The sequence below is a fragment of the Capra hircus genome, unplaced genomic scaffold (assembly GCF_001704415.2).
Source record: "Capra hircus breed San Clemente unplaced genomic scaffold, ASM170441v1, whole genome shotgun sequence".
In the NCBI taxonomy this organism is placed as follows: domain Eukaryota; kingdom Metazoa; phylum Chordata; class Mammalia; order Artiodactyla; family Bovidae; genus Capra; species Capra hircus.
In genome coordinates this window covers 1-8,654 of record NW_017216489.1, presented here as the reverse complement: position 1 = coordinate 8,654, position 8,654 = coordinate 1, and the positions used below count along the sequence as shown (strand labels likewise).

General features: G+C 49.3%; 2 non-coding genes across 2 annotated transcripts; one reads left to right on the top strand and one right to left on the bottom strand.

The window, feature by feature from the left end:
• Positions 1–4,821: 4,821 nt before the first annotated feature.
• Positions 4,822–4,894, top strand: TRNAV-CAC. The gene has a single exon. It is a non-coding gene; the product is annotated as a tRNA-Val (tRNA).
• A 3,261-nt stretch (positions 4,895–8,155) lies between these two features.
• TRNAQ-CUG lies at positions 8,156–8,227 on the bottom strand. Its single transcript has one exon. It is a non-coding gene; the product is annotated as a tRNA-Gln (tRNA).
• Positions 8,228–8,654: the final 427 nt, after the last annotated feature.

Sequence of the window (8,654 nt, the reverse complement as noted above, 5' to 3'; positions counted from 1 at the left end):
CAAAGGGAACTTTGCCAGAACAAGTGCCATGCCAGCAGCTTTGCGATTTCGGGTGAATCAGGTCCTGGGACACTTCAGTAAAGGGTGGGAGCTACTCCTGAGTGAGGCGCTGTGGTCACCCCAACCCAGCGACCGCCCACTCCTCTGCCTTCCAATCCCTTTCTCCCTTCTGGCTCATCCTGTGTTCCCTCCTGATCTCTGCCTTTCCTTGGATCCTTTCACCAGCCTCACACCTTTCTTTTCCTGTCCTACAAAGACAGCTGCGTCATTGAGTCCTTTGTAACCGCTGAAAGTTCCAAATTATGAGAGTGATGCTTCTTAGCACTGCCAAGGGAAAATTTTAACTAGTTAGGCCAGTCCATCACGGGCCTCATCCATGTTTTTCTGCCGAGCAGTAGAGGACACAAGTGTTTCCATCCGCTCATGTCGTGAGACATCTCGGTGGAGCAGAGTCGCGGCAGGACGAAAGGAACCCAGCCCCCCGGCTCCGGAGTCCCAGCGGCTCGTCTCCCCTTCGGCCCGGAGCAGCCTGGCCGGGCGGCCGTGGGTCAGGGACCTGGGGTCTCCTCAGACGCGGGAATCCGCGACGCGCGCTCCTCTTTCGGGCTGAGCTTGGGACCAAAGGACGGGATTTCAATGAGTGAAGGTTCGAATCTTGACTGAACAGTGGCTTTGAGTGTCTAACGGAGACTTAAGAGTGAGAAACTCTGAATAAAATCATAATAAACTGGGACAGGGCCGATAAAAATTCGAAAGAATAGAGAACTTGAATAAGACACAGTTCTTCCCATTCAGGTCTGGAACCCTCGACCCGAAAGCTGTTGGGATTCCCGGCTGATTATCGACATTGCAGCCCCTCCCCATCACCATTTACTCACAGGAACAACCTTTCTAATTAAACAGAAAGGTCCCACGAGATTTGAACTCGGATCGTAGGATCCAGAGGTTCCATTACACCATGGAACCTCTATGGCAGCTACCTTCTCTCCACTGCCAGGGAAAGGGTATCTGCTTCTTCACCCTCTGTATGTCCCCTTCCTAATCCCAAGACTTGAACACAGTTGACCCACGTAGGTGCATATCCCTTTTGCTTTCTTTCTGCTCCTCTCCTTTGATAAGCTCAGTTCACTCTCACCTCAGAAAATGAGGTAAAATCCACTTCCGGTTTTGTGCCCGGGAAGAGCCCCCTAGCTCTCCATCATGAACCACATATTCTGCCTTGGTTAAGCACAGTGTCCCATCTTGAGGTAAAATTTCTGCAAATAAGAGTGTTATTTGCCTTTTCCTTGCCTTCACCCTTTTCTCCTTGCTCCAAGAGGGCAGATGGTTGTCAGGGCAGGAGGTGGGATTTCCTGGGTCCCTTAGTTTTCCCATAGTACAGATTACACTCCAAAGCCGCCACCACCACCTCTTATCTGTAACATGTAAAGTGTGTCAGCAGTGAAGTGGGAATGGAGGCAAGAGAACTCTCCTTTTCTTCATACATTTCTGATTTGGGAGGTGTAAGGTTTTCTCACAACAAGTGTGTATTTATAGATTTGCAATATAAGTAAAAATAACCATTTATATCAAACGCTCAGAGAAACCAGCTATACTCACCTAGAAGTGAAATGAACCTCACTCAGTCTTGTCTTACTTTGTGACCCCATGGACTGGAGCATGCCAGCTTCCTCTGTCCAAGAGATTCTCCAGGCAAGAATACTGGAAGGGGTGGCCATTCCCTTCTCCAGGGGATCTTCCCAACCCAGGGATTTACCCTGGGTCTCTTGCATTGCAGGCAGATTCTTTACCTGCTGAGCCACTAGGGAAGACCCAAATTCACCTGGGGTGACTGAAGATAAACCGCATGTCGTGGAGGACATGAGACAGGGCTCTAACAAACACTTAGGCCCTCAGAGACACTTTGGTCAGGTCAGTGGAGTCAGTTTCTCTCCCATTTCTTAACATATCAAACCCAGAAATTGCAGTTTAAAAAAAGGCATACAAATATCAAGGTACCCAAGAGCACTGATTGCTGAATCATAGAGGATGCACATCCAAGTTGTCTTACAGTACAGACAGTATTTATGTACCCAAAATACCACCACATGAAGTATTTGCATGTATAATAGGTATAAATCCTATCAGGGCTCAGAATAATCTTTAGTTCTTCATTGTATCCTAAAACTGTTTCCTCCCTAGTCCAATACGCAGAACAGAAAAAAGTAGCACTAGTTTTTGGCTGGCCAAAAAACAGAAAGATGGCTAGTATTGCCTGGAGATGTATTTTGTTCCAAGACTGGACAGAGAGATTGACTCAAGGAGGAAGGAGGCAAAGGGGAAGCTCTTATTATAAGGAGGAAGTTCACAGCTCCAGAGTGAAAAGATGAAACTTCTTTTTGAAAATCAAGATGTTGAGTGGTAATAAGACAAAGTACTCCTCTAGGAAAATTGAAGAAGGCTCAAGGTTTATGGGCACAAGTACCTGAAATGGACTCTGACTCATATAGGAAGAAAATAAATCCATAGAAAGGGTGTTGAGAGATCACAGAATGGCCAGGAAACCTGGAGAACCAGGTTCTCACAAGGGCCAAGGACAGAATCAGGTGAGGTTAGAACTGGGATGGGTAAAGATGTTTGTTCTTCCCATTTCCTTCAGCCTGCACATAAGTCCTGATCTGCAAGCAGAGAACTGGCAATGAAGGGTGGTCCAGCTACATCTGAGCAAACTTCAAGAACACTCACGGAGCAAACTGCAAGAGCAATCACGGGAGCCTTTGGCTTGATTCCGTTTACAGAAATTTATAGAAGTATCAAGTTAATTCAAGGTGAAATAAATAAGCATAGAGTTTGTCAAAAGATTCTGAGAATAGTGACACAAAATGATTTCACAGCTGATAACATGATTCATCCAGTAGTTTCTAAACCCGGGCACATCTGACAACAAATGCTTTCATTCCTCCCATTTTAAAACAGAAAGAAGGGAGGCACAAGAAATTTTCTTTATTTGTCTAAGGCCACATAAGGACAGAACTATTTTTACAACCCAGAATTTGTGCACCCGAGCACAGATAGTTGGGTCTCTCTTCTCAGAAGTGGGTGTATCAAGATTTCTCAGTTGTAGGGATGGGAAGAAGACCAAGAAGAGAGAAGGCAAGAGAGGGAGGGGGGAAGGGTAGAAGCACAAATTCTTTTATTCTCTCCTTCCTCCCCTCTCCTTAGGCCTCCTTGATTCTTGCCTGCACCAGCCCTTTCCCTCCTTCCCCACTCTGCTACCAGACTATGTTCAGCTCTAAGGATTCCTGCCCAAGCCTCCTGGGAGGTCTCAATGCCTTCCTCCCAAACCAGACTTCCCAGTTTGGTTTTCACCCTTTCCCGCTCCCAGGTGGACCTCACAGAACGCAGGCTACCCAGGCTGGAATGCGGGAGCTCCACTCAGCTGGGGCTGCTCCGGGGGCCTTTCCATTGCTCACCCCACTGGATGCTGCAGATTCCAAACACTGGGATAAAGGCTTTTAAAAAAGAACCATTCACTTCGAAAACTTTTCTGTATTTCCATTCTCAACGGTCTTCATGGGACGAGGGCTAAAGACGACAATGTATTCATCCAAGTCCTAGAGCATCCCAAGTGAGTGCCCGACTCTGTTGCCAGGGTGCGGACACAGAACCACCATCCCCGCGACCTCAGTGCTTAGTCGCTAAGTCCTGTCAGACTCTTTGCCACCCCATGGGCTTAGCCCGCCAGGCTCCTCGTCCATGGGGATTCTTCAGGCAAAAATACTGGAGTGGGTTGCACGCCCTCCTCCAGGGGACAGTCCCAAACCAAGGATTGAACGCGGGTGTGCTCCACTGCAGGCGAATTCTCACCGTCTGAACCCCAGGGAAGCCCACTCTGGTGGAAATCCCCTGGTGGACACGGGAGACCTAAGCACAGCCCCGCAGGCCTATGCCAGGGTGGGCAAACTCTCACTCATTGGGTGTAGGCGAGGAAGTGGGAAGAGCCATCACGGGAGCCCACCTGTGTTCAGCTGTCCATGGATCTATTTCGGTTCAAGCCCGCAGGATTGGAGCCCTGGCCCCTGGTATCTCTGGGGGCTCTGGCATCTGTGGTCAGTAGAAGGCACGGAAATGGCACCGTTTCCCTGGGGGCAGGGGTCTTATCCTAGGAAGAAGTGTCCACTCCAAAGACTCCAGGAATGGCCGGTACTGCTGTCTCCGTAGCGCAATCGGTTAGCGCGTTCGGCTGTTAACCGTAAAGGTTGGTGGCTTGAGCCCACCCAGGGACAGTGGGGTGACATTTTAGAGACCACCAAAGAGACTCCTTTTCTCCAGGAGAACACCAGAAAGTGCAGCGGCGAGCCGGCATGCAGAGAAAGAGCACAGGAGTCAGGAACAAAGGAGCAGCGGAGAGGGCGGGTCCCGGGGGATTGGAAGCGTCGACCGTTCCTGAGACCCCAGAATGCTGACCGCCTGCGCCATGACGAGGGCCACCGAGGCGCGGGCCCGCGGCGCGGGAGGGGCGGCCTCCACACCGCTGGGCAGCGGAGTCTCCTGGCCTAGACGCACCCACCGTCCCCGCCTCCTGCGGCTTCCGGGAGCTCGGCAATCGGCTGGGGCGACCCCTGAGCTCGGGTGCGGAGTTAAGGGTTTGAGGCCTCTACGTTGGGTGCGGGACCCCGAATGCAGCCTATGGGGGCCCGAGGGTCCTCTCTTGAGGGGAGATGAGGAACCCTAAAGCAGGGCTTCCAGGTTCCTGTTTGAGTGTTACAATTTGGTGGTGTGGATGCTGGTGGCAGCATCCGGGATTTCATGGATACAGTGTTAAGTAACGGAGGTTGACCCGTTTCCGTAGTGTAGTGGTTATCACGTTCGCCTCACACGCGGAAGGTCCCTGGACCGAAACCGGACGGAAACAGGTTGCTCTCCCCTACCCCCACCACCCAACCGCGGAGATTTGCATTTGCCATCGGCAAAGGCGAAAGGCAGGAGGTTAGGCAGCAGGCTCAGCTGTAGGCCGCTGAGGTATTCTGACGATTACACTGCTTTCTGACGATTCTTACACTCATCTTTCTCCTGAAGAAGCGAAATAACTTCTTCTCTACAGTTCCTTGATGGTCTAGTGAGTGGCAAGGATTCGGCGCTCTCACCGCCGCGAACAGAGTTCGATTCCCGGTCAGGGAAAACTTTCTTTCTTCCAGGGTCTACACGCACACAAGTCACTCTCTTCCCGCCCAGATCGGAACTATATTTTGCTTAAAGGTCCAGTGCAGAACATTTCTGCACAGAGTTTCTAAATGCCGCTGAGTCCAGGCCTCAGGTTCCTTGACCTCAGGCTGGCTGTTGGAGCTGAGATGCCGTGAACAGCCTGGGCTGGCCAGCTCTGGCCTCCACTTTTTCCTCCTGGCATGGTAAACCCAGAGTTTTACTTAACAGAGTTTCCATTCAAAGAGAAGGGACCAAACCAGTTAACATCATATTCTTTCCTCATGTAAGAGTTATGACATCACTTGATAATAACATGCCGACATCTCAGGATCGTTCCTTTACTTTGGTGTCCCTCTCAAAGCTATCTTCTGTGGGACCTGTCTTCCAAGGACAGGAACAGCTTGGCCGTCCAGAAGAGGGCCCTCTTGGCCCTTCAGAAACCTGGAATTTGGTCTCTTTTGGATGTAGAGAGGGTATGTGTGTTAGTTGCTCAGTCATGTCGGAATTTTTGAGATCCCTTTGGACTGCAGCTCACCATGCTCCTCTGTCCATAGGATTCTCCAGGCAAGACTACTGGAGTGGGTTGTCATTTCTTTCTCCAGGGGATCTTCCCAACCCAGGTCTCCTGTATTGCAGGCAGATTCTTTACCATCTGAGCCACCAAGGAAGCCCAAAACAAACACGACCACAATGCATTGACCAGGAATCAAACTGGGTCTCCCACGTGATAGGCGAGAATTCTACCACCGAACCACCAACGCCCCTACTGAGAGACTTTTTAAAAGAATATCCTAGATGGTGTTTTATTCAGCTGATTTCCAAGTGCAGGCAGGCCTGTCATGCCCTGTGCTTGGAGGATGGTCTAGGCTTTCATCCTCTGCCCTCCGCAGCACTGGCTGCCCTCTGGCCTCTTGCAGGTTGCTTTGGTGGGCAGTCCAGTGGTGTTTTGATCATCTGATTGGTGGAACCACCTCATCCTCACCCCCACTGGCTCAGTCATGTCTGATTCTTTTCAACCCCATGAACTGTAGCCAGTCAGGCTCCTCTTTCTATGGGATTTTCCTGCTACTTTTGCTGGAAACCCATTGGGTCAGTGCAGCTGCCCCTCCACTCTTGCCTGGCTCCCTGTGTCCTGCAGGGATCATAAAGTGTTCTGCAAGGACACAGAGGTGAAAAGTCCTTCCCTGTGGCTGGTGGAATAGAGAACCAGATGGGATCGTGTCCAAGGGAGAGGGAGTATCCTCAAGAGCTTTCTAGGACTGTTGTGTGGGTGCTCTTGAAGAAGGAGTTCATAGGGCCTGGACTCCCTCTTAGGCCTGTTCATGCTGATCATGCTCGGCCACCTTTCCAATGGACTCTGAACTCTGTGTTTAGTGCCTATGAAAACAACAACAGAAGGATAAGACCCCCTCCAGACAGGGGAACCTTGAAGATCGGATCTAGGTTACTCACCGCCTAAGAGAAAACATACACTAATCACCCCTTCCTCCAGAGAGGCCATAAATTTTTCTGTATCAATCAGAGTGTAACGTCGGGTTTCTTGATTATTGGCTAATTGTTTGACTGTTTGAGCACATGAGCACATAGCACGTGAATGATGGGGTTATTTGGATTGTATTTTCCTTGGTTTATGTAAGTCTCAAGGAATTTGGAGTGGCGGGTTCAGACACGTACACATGGGGTATAAAAGATTTTCACAAATGCTGGTCGGGGTCCTTGGCTAAGAGGAGACTCTGCCTTGGGCCGCCGGTGTAATAAACTGCATTCCACTATCTGCATTGTCCATCTGAGTGAGTTTGTATCCCGGAACGCATGGCTACAACACTGTCAGGGTGGGTCTAAGCCCCAAGATAATAATGCTTAGTCTTGTGTTCTTCTGGCCTTGACCCAGTCCCAGGTCCAGTCCAAATTCAAGCACAGAGGCATCCAGCTTTACCACACATATTCCACTCGCCCTCTCTCCAAAGTGCGGTAGTGAACCACCTTTTCTATCTCAGTGAATACAACCCACGTGGGTTTTTTTTTTTTTTCCCTTGAACTTTGTGTTTTCCTGAAATGTAACTCAGGAATATAAAAAACGTTTAGCTTTAGATAAATGAGTGCTCTCCAGGCTACGTTCAAGAAAAACTTTCAAATTGATAGTAAGGATGAATCTTGAATACTTTTAACACTCTAGATAATTCTAATAATTGATGTATAATTGTATAGAAAATATTTGTCCTGTCATATTCTCAGGAGATGACTCCTGGTATGCCTTACCCAGCTTTAATAATTTTTGGTCTAAAAACTACTTCATGTTGACTTTTCAGATTTTCTAAAAATGTGGAAAATATTGGTGCCATACTATTCCAGATTGTAGAAGTCTTGCATTTATTTTCTATTCAAAATCCTAAATGAAAGAACTGCCTAAATGTCCTGTATTGCTTTGTTTCCCATAAGCAAACTCTAATTCCAAAAAATATTTCCATTTATAAAATTCAAAACTATGTGCCACAGAAATTTAAATATACGATATATTTTTTCTGACGAAGATTAAGTCTTTTAGTTATAGAAATCATAGTTACTTATATTCTCCTTTCAACATGGGGGTAAATGTTTTTCAAAATCATCTAATATGCGAATATCTGAACATGGCAGCTCATCCCCGCAACCATTTACTCTCAGGGACAACCGTGTAGTTACAAGACTCGAAGTGGGAAGCCCCTCGCGGGGAAGGACTCCAAGGGCTCAGCCTCTGCCTTTCATTCCAGAGGCCCAGGGGACCCGACAAAGGGGCGGTAGTGGCTGGGCCTCTGCGCCCTGGCCGGGGCTTGGAGGGCAGAGATGGGCAGAGCCGCCCGGGTCCAGCAAGGACGCCCCAGGTCGGTCCACACCTGTCCGCCGTGTCCGTGTGAACCACGCCGCTGAGGGGGCAGGAGACCTCCGGGTCCGATTCGGAGAGTAAAAGTGTTCTTCTTCTAACTAGGCAGAAAGGTCCCACCGAGATTTGAACTCGGATCGCTGGATTCAGAGTCCAGAGTGCTCACCATTACACCATGGAACCCCTCAGGAGCCACCTGGCCTCCATCGCCAGAGAACGGGATATGCTTCTTTAGCCTCCATACGTCCACCCATAAGCTCAGGGCAGTTCTTCTAAGGCCCGGAGGAGACTCCAATATGGTTGACTCCTGTGGGTGCTCATCCCTCTCGCTTTCTCTTCTGCTCCTCTCCTTTGATCGACTCAGCTCACTCTCACCTCAGAAAATGAAGTGAAATCCACTTTAGGTTTTGTGCCAGGGAGGACGCCCTAGGTCCCTACCACAACCGCATATTCTGTTTAGGTTAACCAGAGTGTCCCATCTGGAGGCAAAATTTCTGAAATAAGAGTGTTATTTTCTTTTTCTTTGCCTTCACCCTTTTGCCGGTAGCCCAGAAGTGGGCACGAACGGTTGTCAGGGCAGGAGGCGGGGTTTCGCTGGGTCGCCTTAGTT